This window comes from Notolepis coatsorum (genome assembly GCF_963971535.1).
Source record: "Notolepis coatsorum genome assembly, chromosome: 13".
Classification (NCBI taxonomy): Eukaryota; Metazoa; Chordata; class Actinopteri; order Aulopiformes; family Paralepididae; genus Notolepis; species Notolepis coatsorum.
This window is the reverse complement of record NC_140177.1, coordinates 121,754,605-121,769,515: the sequence shown is the minus strand read 5'-3', so window position 1 is coordinate 121,769,515 and position 14,911 is coordinate 121,754,605. Positions and strand designations below refer to the sequence as shown.

General features: G+C 48.6%; 1 protein-coding gene across 1 annotated transcript in view; it reads right to left on the bottom strand.

The window, feature by feature from the left end:
- Window positions 1-14,911, bottom strand: part of ap1s1 (adaptor related protein complex 1 subunit sigma 1) — a 133,626-nt gene that overhangs the window by 87,087 nt on the left and 31,628 nt on the right. The window lies entirely within an intron of this gene.

Below are 14,911 nucleotides of genomic sequence, written 5' to 3'. Positions count from 1 at the left end.
ATGCTTCTTACTGTCCCACCACCTTTACCACACAAAGAAGCCTCCTCTGAGCACAATGTTGCTTCACTTTGTTTCAAAAGGGTGATTTCTGGGGGGATTTGTGTCCTAAGCTGTCCACTTACTGGAGTCCTAACCTGTCCACTTACTGGAGTCCTAACCTGACCACTTACTGGAGTCCTAACCTGTCCACTTACTGGAGTCCTAACCTGTCCACTTACTGTCCTAACCTGACCACTTACTGGAGTCCTAACCTGTCCACTTACTGGAGTCCTAACCTGTCCACTTACTGTCCTAACCTGTCCACTTACTGTCCTAACCTGTCCACTTACTGGAGTCCTAACCTGACCACTTACTGGAGTCCTAACCTGTCCACTTACTGTCCTAACCTGTCCACTTACTGGAGTCCTAACCTGTCCACTTACTGTCCTAACCTGTCCACTTACTGTCCTAACCTGTCCACTTACTGTCCTAACCTGACAACTTACTGTCCTAACCTGTCCACTTACTGTCCTAACCTGACCACTTACTGGAGTCCTAACCTGTCCACTTACTGTCCTAACCTGACCACTTACTGGAGTCCTAACCTGACCACTTACTGTCCTAACCTGTCCACTTACTGTCCTAACCTGACCACTTACTGTCCTAACCTGTCCACTTACTGGAGTCCTAACCTGTCCACTTACTGTCCTAACCTGTCCACTTACTGGAGTCCTAACCTGTCCACTTACTGTCCTAACCTGTCCACTTACTGTCCTAACCTGTCCACTTACTGTCCTAACCTGTCCACTTACTGGAGTCCTAACCTGTCCACTTACTGTCCTAACCTGACCACTTACTGTCCTAACCTGTCCACTTACTGTCCTAACCTGTCCACTTACTGTCCTAACCTGTCCACTTACTGTCCTAACCTGACCACTTACTGGAGTCCTAACCTGTCCACTTACTGGAGTCCTAACCTGTCCACTTACTGTCCTAACCTGTCCACTTACTGTCCTAACCTGTCCACTTACTGGAGTCCTAACCTGACCACTTACTGGAGTCCTAACCTGTCCACTTACTGTCCTAACCTGTCCACTTACTGTCCTAACCTGTCCACTTACTGTCCTAACCTGTCCACTTACTGTCCTAACCTGACAACTTACTGTCCTAACCTGACCACTTACTGTCCTAACCTGACCACTTACTGTCCTAACCTGTCCACTTACTGTCCTAACCTGACCACTTACTGGAGTCCTAACCTGACCACTTACTGTCCTAACCTGTCCACTTACTGTCCTAACCTGACCACTTACTGTCCTAACCTGTCCACTTACTGGAGTCCTAACCTGTCCACTTACTGTCCTAACCTGTCCACTTACTGGAGTCCTAACCTGTCCACTTACTGTCCTAACCTGTCCACTTACTGTCCTAACCTGTCCACTTACTGTCCTAACCTGTCCACTTACTGGAGTCCTAACCTGTCCACTTACTGTCCTAACCTGACCACTTACTGTCCTAACCTGTCCACTTACTGTCCTAACCTGTCCACTTACTGTCCTAACCTGTCCACTTACTGTCCTAACCTGTCCACTTACTGGAGTCCTAACCTGTCCACTTACTGTCCTAACCTGTCCACTTACTGTCCTAACCTGTCCACTTACTGTCCTAACCTGTCCACTTACTGTCCTAACCTGACCACTTACTGTCCTAACCTGTCCACTTACTGTCCTAACCTGACCACTTACTGTCCTAACCTGTCCACTTACTGTCCTAACCTGTCCACTTACTGGAGTCCTAACCTGTCCACTTACTGTCCTAACCTGTCCACTTACTGGAGTCCTAACCTGTCCACTTACTGTCCTAACCTGTCCACTTACTGTCCTAACCTGACCACTTACTGTCCTAACCTGTCCACTTACTGTCCTAACCTGTCCACTTACTGTCCTAACCTGTCCACTTACTGGAGTCCTAACCTGACCACTTACTGTCCTAACCTGTCCACTTACTGTCCTAACCTGTCCACTTACTGGAGTCCTAACCTGTCCACTTACTGTCCTAACCTGTCCACTTACTGGAGTCCTAACCTGTCCACTTACTGTCCTAACCTGTCCACTTACTGGAGTCCTAACCTGTCCACTTACTGGAGTCCTAACCTGTCCACTTACTGGAGTCCTAACCTGTCCACTTACTGTCCTAACCTGTCCACTTACTGGAGTCCTAACCTGTCCACTTACTGTCCTAACCTGTCCACTTACTGGAGTCCTAACCTGTCCACTTACTGTCCTAACCTGTCCACTTACTGGAGTCCTAACCTGTCCACTTACTGGAGTCCTAACCTGTCCACTTACTGGAGTCCTAACCTGTCCACTTACTGGAGTCCTAACCTGTCCACTTACTGGAGTCCTAACCTGTCCACTTACTGGAGTCCTAACCTGTCCACTTACTGGAGTCCTAACCTGACCACTTACTGTCCTAACCTGACCACTTACTGTCCTAACCTGTCCACTTACTGTCCTAACCTGTCCACTTACTGGAGTCCTAACCAGACCACTTACTGGAGTCCTAACCTGACCACTTACTGGAGTCCTAACCTGACCACTTACTGGAGTCCTAACCTGACCACTTACTGTCCTAACCTGACCACTTACTGGAGTCCTAACCTGACCACTTACTGTCCTAACCTGACCACTTACTGGAGTCCTAACCTGACCACTTACTGTCCTAACCTGACCACTTACTGGAGTCCTAACCTGACCACTTACTGTCCTAACCTGTCCACTTACTGTCCTAACCTGTCCACTTACTGTCCTAACCTGTTCACTTACTGGAGTCCTAACCTGTCCACTTACTGTCCTAACCTGTCCACTTACTGGAGTCCTAACCTGTCCACTTACTGGAGTCCTAACCTGTCCACTTACTGGAGTCCTAACCTGTCCACTTACTGTCCTAACCTGTCCACTTACTGTCCTAACCTGTCCACTTACTGGAGTCCTAACCTGACCACTTACTGTCCTAACCTGTCCACTTACTGTCCTAACCTGTCCACTTACTGTCCTAACCTGTCCACTTACTGGAGTCCTAACCTGTCCACTTACTGGAGTCCTAACCTGACCACTTACTGTCCTAACCTGTCCACTTACTGTCCTAACCTGTCCACTTACTGTCCTAACCTGTCCACTTACTGGAGTCCTAACCTGTCCACTTACTGTCCTAACCTGTCCACTTACTGTCCTAACCTGACCACTTACTGTCCTAACCTGTCCACTTACTGTCCTAACCTGTCCACTTACTGTCCTAACCTGTCCACTTACTGGAGTCCTAACCTGTCCACTTACTGTCCTAACCTGTCCACTTACTGGAGTCCTAACCTGTCCACTTACTGGAGTCCTAACCTGTCCACTTACTGTCCTAACCTGTCCACTTACTGGAGTCCTAACCTGTCCACTTACTGGAGTCCTAACCTGTCCACTTACTGTCCTAACCTGACTACTTACTGGAGTCCTAACCTGTCCACTTACTGGAGTCCTAACCTGTCCACTTACTGTCCTAACCTGTCCACTTACTGTCCTAACCTGACCACTTACTGTCCTAACCTGTCCACTTACTGGAGTCCTAACCTGTCCACTTACTGTCCTAACCTGACCACTTACTGGAGTCCTAACCTGTCCACTTACTGTCCTAACCTGTCCACTTACTGTCCTAACCTGACCACTTACTGTCCTAACCTGTCCACTTACTGTCCTAACCTGACCACTTACTGTCCTAACCTGACCACTTACTGTCCTAACCTGTCCACTTACTGTCCTAACCTGACCACTTACTGGAGTCCTAACCTGACCACTTACTGTCCTAACCTGTCCACTTACTGTCCTAACCTGACCACTTACTGTCCTAACCTGTCCACTTACTGGAGTCCTAACCTGACCACTTACTGTCCTAACCTGTCCACTTACTGTCCTAACCTGTCCACTTACTGTCCTAACCTGTCCACTTACTGGAGTCCTAACCTGTCCACTTACTGGAGTCCTAACCTGTCCACTTACTGTCCTAACCTGTCCACTTACTGGAGTCCTAACCTGTCCACTTACTGTCCTAACCTGTCCACTTACTGTCCTAACCTGTCCACTTACTGTCCTAACCTGACCACTTACTGTCCTAACCTGTCCACTTACTGGAGTCCTAACCTGTCCACTTACTGTCCTAACCTGACCACTTACTGGAGTCCTAACCTGACCACTTACTGTCCTAACCTGTCCACTTACTGGAGTCCTAACCTGTCCACTTACTGGAGTCCTAACCTGTCCACTTACTGGAGTCCTAACCTGTCCACTTACTGGAGTCCTAACCTGACCACTTACTGGAGTCCTAACCTGTCCACTTACTGGAGTCCTAACCTGACCACTTACTGTCCTAACCTGACCACTTACTGGAGTCCTAACCTGTCCACTTACTGGAGTCCTAACCTGTCCACTTACTGTCCTAACCTGACCACTTACTGGAGTCCTAACCTGACCACTTACTGGAGTCCTAACCTGACCACTTACTGTCCTAACCTGTCCACTTACTGGAGTCCTAACCTGTCCACTTACTGGAGTCCTAACCTGTCCACTTACTGGAGTCCTAACCTGTCCACTTACTGTCCTAACCTGTCCACTTACTGGAGTCCTAACCTGACCACTTACTGGAGTCCTAACCTGTCCACTTACTGGAGTCCTAACCTGTCCACTTACTGTCCTAACCTGTCCACTTACTGGAGTCCTAACCTGTCCACTTACTGGAGTCCTAACCTGTCCACTTACTGGAGTCCTAACCTGTCCACTTACTGTCCTAACCTGTCCACTTACTGTCCTAACCTGACCACTTACTGGAGTCCTAACCTGTCCACTTACTGGAGTCCTAACCTGACCACTTACTGTCCTAACCTGTCCACTTACTGGAGTCCTAACCTGTCCACTTACTGTCCTAACCTGTCCACTTACTGTCCTAACCTGACCACTTACTGGAGTCCTAACCTGACCACTTACTGTCCTAACCTGACCACTTACTGTCCTAACCTGACCACTTACTGTCCTAACCTGTCCACTTACTGGAGTCCTAACCTGTCCACTTACTGTCCTAACCTGTCCACTTACTGGAGTCCTAACCTGACCACTTACTGTCCTAACCTGACCACTTACTGTCCTAACCTGACCACTTACTGTCCTAACCTGTCCACTTACTGTCCTAACCTGACCACTTACTGTCCTAACCTGACCACTTACTGTCCTAACCTGTCCACTTACTGGAGTCCTAACCTGTCCACTTACTGTCCTAACCTGACCACTTACTGGAGTCCTAACCTGTCCACTTACTGGAGTCCTAACCTGTCCACTTACTGGAGTCCTAACCTGTCCACTTACTGTCCTAACCTGTCCACTTACTGGAGTCCTAACCTGACCACTTACTGTCCTAACCTGACCACTTACTGTCCTAACCTGACCACTTACTGTCCTAACCTGTCCACTTACTGTCCTAACCTGACCACTTACTGTCCTAACCTGTCCACTTACTGTCCTAACCTGACCACTTACTGTCCTAACCTGTCCACTTACTGTCCTAACCTGACCACTTACTGGAGTCCTAACCAGTCCACTTACTGTCCTAACCTGACTACTTACTGGAGTCCTAACCTGTCCACTTACTGTCCTAACCTGTCCACTTACTGTCCTAACCTGACCACTTACTGTCCTAACCTGTCCACTTACTGGAGTCCTAACCTGACCACTTACTGTCCTAACCTGACCACTTACTGGAGTCCTAACCTGACCACTTACTGGAGTCCTAACCTGACCACTTACTGTCCTAACCTGTCCACTTACTGTCCTAACCTGTCCACTTACTGGAGTCCTAACCTGTCCACTTACTGTCCTAACCTGTCCACTTACTGTCCTAACCTGACCACTTACTGTCCTAACCTGTCCACTTACTGGAGTCCTAACCTGACCACTTACTGTCCTAACCTGTCCACTTACTGTCCTAACCTGTCCACTTACTGTCCTAACCTGACCACTTACTGTCCTAACCTGACCACTTACTGGAGTCCTAACCTGTCCACTTACTGGAGTCCTAACCTGTCCACTTACTGCCCTAACCTGACCACTTACTGGAGTCCTAACCTGTCCACTTACTGGAGTCCTAACCTGTCCACTTACTGGAGTCCTAACCTGTCCACTTACTGTCCTAACCTGTCCACTTACTGGAGTCCTAACCTGTCCACTTACTGGAGTCCTAACCTGTCCACTTACTGGAGTCCTAACCTGTCCACTTACTGTCCTAACCTGACTACTTACTGTCCTAACCTGTCCACTTACTGCCCTAACCTGACCACTTACTGGAGTCCTAACCTGTCCACTTACTGTCCTAACCTGTCCACTTACTGTCCTAACCTGTCCACTTACTGGAGTCCTAACCTGTCCACTTACTGTCCTAACCTGACTACTTACTGTCCTAACCTGACCACTTACTGTCCTAACCTGACCACTTACTGTCCTAACCTGTCCACTTACTGGAGTCCTAACCTGTCCACTTACTGTCCTAACCTGACCACTTACTGGAGTCCTAACCTGACCACTTACTGGAGTCCTAACCTGACCACTTACTGTCCTAACCTGTCCACTTACTGGAGTCCTAACCTGTCCACTTACTGGAGTCCTAACCTGTCCACTTACTGGAGTCCTAACCTGTCCACTTACTGGAGTCCTAACCTGTCCACTTACTGGAGTCCTAACCTGTCCACTTACTGGAGTCCTAACCTGTCCACTTACTGGAGTCCTAACCTGTCCACTTACTGTCCTAACCTGTCCACTTACTGTCCTAACCTGTCCACTTACTGTCCTAACCTGACCACTTACTGTCCTAACCTGACCACTTACTGGAGTCCTAACCTGACCACTTACTGTCCTAACCTGTCCACTTACTGGAGTCCTAACCTGTCCACTTACTGTCCTAACCTGACCACTTACTGTCCTAACCTGTCCACTTACTGTCCTAACCTGTCCACTTACTGTCCTAACCTGTCCACTTACTGTCCTAACCTGACCACTTACTGTCCTAACCTGTCCACTTACTGTCCTAACCTGACCACTTACTGTCCTAACCTGACCACTTACTGTCCTAACCTGACCACTTACTGTCCTAACCTGACCACTTACTGTCCTAACCTGTCCACTTACTGGAGTCCTAACCTGTCCACTTACTGTCCTAACCTGTCCACTTACTGGAGTCCTAACCTGACCACTTACTGTCCTAACCTGACCACTTACTGTCCTAACCTGACCACTTACTGTCCTAACCTGACCACTTACTGTCCTAACCTGTCCACTTACTGTCCTAACCTGACCACTTACTGTCCTAACCTGACCACTTACTGTCCTAACCTGTCCACTTACTGGAGTCCTAACCTGTCCACTTACTGTCCTAACCTGACCACTTACTGGAGTCCTAACCTGTCCACTTACTGGAGTCCTAACCTGTCCACTTACTGTCCTAACCTGTCCACTTACTGTCCTAACCTGTCCACTTACTGTCCTAACCTGACCACTTACTGTCCTAACCTGTCCACTTACTGTCCTAACTTGTCCACTTACTGGAGTCCTAACCTGTCCACTTACTGGAGTCCTAACCTGACCACTTACTGTCCTAACCTGTCCACTTACTGTCCTAACCTGTCCACTTACTGTCCTAACCTGACCACTTACTGGAGTCCTAACCTGTCCACTTACTGTCCTAACCTGTCCACTTACTGTCCTAACCTGACCACTTACTGTCCTAACCTGTCCACTTACTGTCCTAACCTGTCCACTTACTGGAGTCCTAACCTGACCACTTACTGTCCTAACCTGACCACTTACTGTCCTAACCTGTCCACTTACTGTCCTAACCTGTCCACTTACTGGAGTCCTAACCTGTCCACTTACTGTCCTAACCTGACTACTTACTGGAGTCCTAACCTGTCCACTTACTGGAGTCCTAACCTGTCCACTTACTGTCCTAACCTGACTACTTACTGGAGTCCTAACCTGTCCACTTACTGTCCTAACCTGTCCACTTACTGTCCTAACCTGACCACTTACTGTCCTAACCTGTCCACTTACTGGAGTCCTAACCTGACCACTTACTGTCCTAACCTGACCACTTACTGGAGTCCTAACCTGTCCACTTACTGGAGTCCTAACCTGACCACTTACTGGAGTCCTAACCTGACCACTTACTGTCCTAACCTGACCACTTACTGGAGTCCTAACCTGACCACTTACTGGAGTCCTAACCTGACCACTTACTGGAGTCCTAACCTGACCACTTACTGGAGTCCTAACCTGACCACTTACTGGAGTCCTAACCTGTCCACTTACTGTCCTAACCTGACCACTTACTGTCCTAACCTGTCCACTTACTGGAGTCCTAACCTGACCACTTACTGTCCTAACCTGACCACTTACTGTCCTAACCTGACCACTTACTGGAGTCCTAACCTGTCCACTTACTGGAGTCCTAACCTGTCCACTTACTGGAGTCCTAACCTGACCACTTACTGTCCTAACCTGTCCACTTACTGTCCTAACCTGACCACTTACTGTCCTAACCTGACCACTTACTGGAGTCCTAACCTGACCACTTACTGTCCTAACCTGTCCACTTACTGTCCTAACCTGACCACTTACTGTCCTAACCTGTCCACTTACTGGAGTCCTAACCTGACCACTTACTGTCCTAACCTGTCCACTTACTGTCCTAACCTGTCCACTTACTGTCCTAACCTGACCACTTACTGGAGTCCTAACCTGTCCAGTTACTGTCCTAACCTGTCCACTTACTGTCCTAACCTGACCACTTACTGGAGTCCTAACCTGTCCACTTACTGGAGTCCTAACCTGACCACTTACTGGAGTCCTAACCTGTCCACTTACTGGAGTCCTAACCTGACCACTTACTGTCCTAACCTGTCCACTTACTGGAGTCCTAACCTGTCCACTTACTGGAGTCCTAACCTGACCACTTACTGTCCTAACCTGTCCACTTACTGGAGTCCTAACCTGACCACTTACTGTCCTAACCTGTCCACTTACTGTCCTAACCTGACCACTTACTGGAGTCCTAACCTGTCCACTTACTGGAGTCCTAACCTGTCCACTTACTGGAGTCCTAACCTGTCCACTTACTGGAGTCCTAACCTGTCCACTTACTGTCCTAACCTGACCACTTACTGTCCTAACCTGACCACTTACTGTCCTAACCTGTCCACTTACTGTCCTAACCTGACCACTTACTGTCCTAACCTGTCCACTTACTGTCCTAACCTGTCCACTTACTGGAGTCCTAACCTGTCCACTTACTGGAGTCCTAACCTGTCCACTTACTGGAGTCCTAACCTGACCACTTACTGGAGTCCTAACCTGTCCACTTACTGTCCTAACCTGTCCACTTACTGGAGTCCTAACCTGTCCACTTACTGTCCTAACCTGACCACTTACTGTCCTAACCTGTCCACTTACTGTCCTAACCTGTCCACTTACTGTCCTAACCTGTCCACTTACTGGAGTCCTAACCTGTCCACTTACTGTCCTAACCTGACCACTTACTGTCCTAACCTGTCCACTTACTGTCCTAACCTGTCCACTTACTGTCTTAACCTGTCCACTTACTGTCCTAACCTGTCCACTTACTGGAGTCCTAACCTGTCCACTTACTGTCCTAACCTGTCCACTTACTGTCCTAACCTGTCCACTTACTGGAGTCCTAACCTGTCCACTTACTGTCCTAACCTGTCCACTTACTGGAGTCCTAACCTGTCCACTTACTGTCCTAACCTGTCCACTTACTGGAGTCCTAACCTGTCCACTTACTGGAGTCCTAACCTGTCCACTTATTGGAGTCCTAACCTGTCCACTTACTGGAGTCCTAACCTGTCCACTTACTGGAGTCCTAACCTGACCACTTACTGTCCTAACCTGTCCACTTACTGTCCTAACCTGTCCACTTACTGGAGTCCTAACCTGTCCACTTACTGGAGTCCTAACCTGTCCACTTACTGGAGTCCTAACCTGTCCACTTACTGTCCTAACCTGTCCACTTACTGTCCTAACCTGTCCACTTACTGGAGTCCTAACCTGACCACTTACTGTCCTAACCTGACCACTTACTGGAGTCCTAACCTGACCACTTACTGTCCTAACCTGTCCACTTACTGTCCTAACCTGTTCACTTACTGGAGTCCTAACCTGTCCACTTACTGTCCTAACCTGTCCACTTACTGTCCTAACCTGTCCACTTACTGGAGTCCTAACCTGTCCACTTACTGGAGTCCTAACCTGTCCACTTACTGTCCTAACCTGTCCACTTACTGGAGTCCTAACCTGTCCACTTACTGTCCTAACCTGTCCACTTACTGTCCTAACCTGTCCACTTACTGGAGTCCTAACCTGTCCACTTACTGGAGTCCTAACCTGACCACTTACTGTCCTAACCTGTCCACTTACTGTCCTAACCTGTCCACTTACTGTCCTAACCTGACCACTTACTGGAGTCCTAACCTGTCCACTTACTGTCCTAACCTGTCCACTTACTGTCCTAACCTGACCACTTACTGTCCTAACCTGTCCACTTACTGTCCTAACCTGTCCACTTACTGGAGTCCTAACCTGTCCACTTACTGTCCTAACCTGACTACTTACTGGAGTCCTAACCTGTCCACTTACTGGAGTCCTAACCTGTCCACTTACTGTCCTAACCTGACTACTTACTGGAGTCCTAACCTGTCCACTTACTGTCCTAACCTGTCCACTTACTGGAGTCCTAACCTGACCACTTACTGTCCTAACCTGACCACTTACTGTCCTAACCTGACCACTTACTGGAGTCCTAACCTGTCCACTTACTGGAGTCCTAACCTGTCCACTTACTGTCCTAACCTGTCCACTTACTGGAGTCCTAACCTGTCCACTTACTGGAGTCCTAACCTGACCACTTACTGTCCTAACCTGACCACTTACTGTCCTAACCTGTCCACTTACTGGAGTCCTAACCTGACCACTTACTGTCCTAACCTGTCCACTTACTGGAGTCCTAACCTGTCCACTTACTGGAGTCCTAACCTGTCCACTTACTGGAGTCCTAACCTGACCACTTACTGTCCTAACCTGACCACTTACTGGAGTCCTAACCTGACCACTTACTGTCCTAACCTGACCACTTACTGGAGTCCTAACCTGACCACTTACTGTCCTAACCTGTCCACTTACTGTCCTAACCTGTTCACTTACTGGAGTCCTAACCTGTCCACTTACTGTCCTAACCTGTCCACTTACTGGAGTCCTAACCTGTCCACTTACTGGAGTCCTAACCTGTCCACTTACTGTCCTAACCTGTCCACTTACTGGAGTCCTAACCTGTCCACTTACTGGAGTCCTAACCTGTCCACTTACTGTCCTAACCTGTCCACTTACTGGAGTCCTAACCTGTCCACTTACTGGAGTCCTAACCTGTCCACTTACTGGAGTCCTAACCTGTCCACTTACTGTCCTAACCTGTCCACTTACTGTCCTAACCTGTCCACTTACTGGAGTCCTAACCTGTCCACTTACTGTCCTAACCTGTCCACTTACTGTCCTAACCTGTCCACTTACTGTCCTAACCTGTCCACTTACTGGAGTCCTAACCTGTCCACTTACTGGAGTCCTAACCTGTCCACTTACTGTCCTAACCTGTCCACTTACTGGAGTCCTAACCTGACCACTTACTGTCCTAACCTGTCCACTTACTGTCCTAACCTGTCCACTTACTGTCCTAACCTGACCACTTACTGGAGTCCTAACCTGTCCACTTACTGTCCTAACCTGTCCACTTACTGTCCTAACCTGACCACTTACTGTCCTAACCTGTCCACTTACTGTCCTAACCTGTCCACTTACTGGAGTCCTAACCTGTCCACTTACTGTCCTAACCTGACTACTTACTGGAGTCCTAACCTGTCCACTTACTGGAGTCCTAACCTGTCCACTTACTGTCCTAACCTGTCCACTTACTGTCCTAACCTGTCCACTTACTGGAGTCCTAACCTGACCACTTACTGTCCTAACCTGACCACTTACTGTCCTAACCTGACCACTTACTGGAGTCCTAACCTGACCACTTACTGGAGTCCTAACCTGTCCACTTACTGGAGTCCTAACCTGTCCACTTACTGTCCTAACCTGTCCACTTACTGGAGTCCTAACCTGTCCACTTACTGTCCTAACCTGACTACTTACTGGAGTCCTAACCTGTCCACTTACTGTCCTAACCTGTCCACTTACTGTCCTAACCTGACCACTTACTGTCCTAACCTGTCCACTTACTGGAGTCCTAACCTGACCACTTACTGTCCTAACCTGTCCACTTACTGGAGTCCTAACCTGTCCAGTTACTGTCCTAACCTGTCCACTTACTGGAGTCCTAACCTGTCCAGTTACTGTCCTAACCTGTCCACTTACTGTCCTAACCTGACCACTTACTATCCTAACCTGACCACTTACTGTCCTAACCTGACCACTTACTGGAGTCCTAACCTGACCACTTACTGTCCTAACCTGACCACTTACTGTCCTAACCTGTCCACTTACTGGAGTCCTAACCTGTCCACTTACTGTCCTAACCTGACCACTTACTGTCCTAACCTGACCACTTACTGGAGTCCTAACCTGACCACTTACTGGAGTCCTAACCTGACCACTTACTGGAGTCCTAACCTGACCACTTACTGTCCTAACCTGTCCACTTACTGTCCTAACCTGACCACTTACTGTCCTAACCTGTCCACTTACTGGAGTCCTAACCTGACCACTTACTGTCCTAACCTGTCCACTTACTGTCCTAACCTGTCCACTTACTGTCCTAACCTGTCCACTTACTGTCCTAACCTGACCACTTACTGGAGTCCTAACCTGTCCACTTACTGGAGTCCTAACCTGACCACTTACTGGAGTCCTAACCTGTCCACTTACTGGAGTCCTAACCTGTCCACTTACTGGAGTCCTAACCTGTCCACTTACTGTCCTAACCTGACCACTTACTGGAGTCCTAACCTGACCACTTACTGTCCTAACCTGACCACTTACTGGAGTCCTAACCTGACCACTTACTGTCCTAACCTGACCACTTACTGGAGTCCTAACCTGTCCACTTACTGGAGTCCTAACCTGTCCACTTACTGGAGTCCTAACCTGTCCACTTACTGGAGTCCTAACCTGTCCACTTACTGGAGTCCTAACCTGTCCACTTACTGGAGTCCTAACCTGACCACTTACTGGAGTCCTAACCTGTCCACTTACTGGAGTCCTAACCTGACCACTTACTGTCCTAACCTGTCCACTTACTGGAGTCCTAACCTGTCCACTTACTGGAGTCCTAACCTGTCCACTTACTGGAGTCCTAACCTGACCACTTACTGGAGTCCTAACCTGTCCACTTACTGGAGTCCTAACCTGACCACTTACTGTCCTAACCTGTCCACTTACTGGAGTCCTAACCTGTCCACTTACTGTCCTAACCTGTCCACTTACTGTCCTAACCTGACCACTTACTGTCCTAACCTGTCCACTTACTGTCCTAACCTGACCACTTACTGTCCTAACCTGACCACTTACTGTCCTAACCTGACCACTTACTGTCCTAACCTGACCACTTACTGTCCTAACCTGTCCACTTACTGGAGTCCTAACCTGTCCACTTACTGTCCTAACCTGTCCACTTACTGTCCTAACCTGCCCACTTACTGTCCTAACCTGACCACTTACTGTCCTAACCTGACCACTTACTGTCCTAACCTGTCCACTTACTGGAGTCCTAACCTGACCACTTACTGTCCTAACCTGACCACTTACTGTCCTAACCTGTCCACTTACTGTCCTAACCTGACCACTTACTGTCCTAACCTGTCCACTTACTGGAGTCCTAACCTGTCCACTTACTGGAGTCCTAACCTGTCCACTTACTGTCCTAACCTGACCACTTACTGTCCTAACCTGTCCACTTACTGGAGTCCTAACCTGTCCACTTACTGTCCTAACCTGACCACTTACTGGAGTCCTAACCTGACCACTTACTGTCCTAACCTGTCCACTTACTGTCCTAACCTGACCACTTACTGGAGTCCTAACCTGTCCACTTACTGTCCTAACCTGTCCACTTACTGGAGTCCTAACCTGTCCACTTACTGTCCTAACCTGACTACTTACTGGAGTCCTAACCTGTCCACTTACTGTCCTAACCTGTCCACTTACTGTCCTAACCTGACCACTTAATGTCCTAACCTGTCCACTTACTGGAGTCCTAACCTGACCACTTACTGTCCTAACCTGACCACTTACTGTCCTAACCTGACCACTTACTGGAGTCCTAACCTGACCACTTACTGGAGTCCTAACCTGACCACTTACTGGAGTCCTAACCTGTCCACTTACTGTCCTAACCTGTCCACTTACTGGAGTCCTAACCTGTCCACTTACTGTCCTAACCTGACCACTTACTGGAGTCCTAACCTGACCACTTACTGTCCTAACCTGTCCACTTACTGTCCTAACCTGACCACTTACTGTCCTAACCTGACCACTTACTGTCCTAACCTGTCCACTTACTGTCCTAACCTGACCACTTACTGTCCTAACCTGTCCACTTACTGGAGTCCTAACCTGACCACTTACTGGAGTCCTAACCTGACCACTTACTGTCCTAACCTGACCACTTACTGGAGTCCTAAACCTGTCCACTTACTGGAGTCCTAACCTGACCACTTACTGTCCTAACCTGTCCACTTACTGTCCTAACCTGACCACTTACTGTCCTAACCTGTCCACTTACTGGAGTCCTAACCTGACCACTTACTGTCCTAACCTGTCCACTTACTGTCCTAACCTGTCCA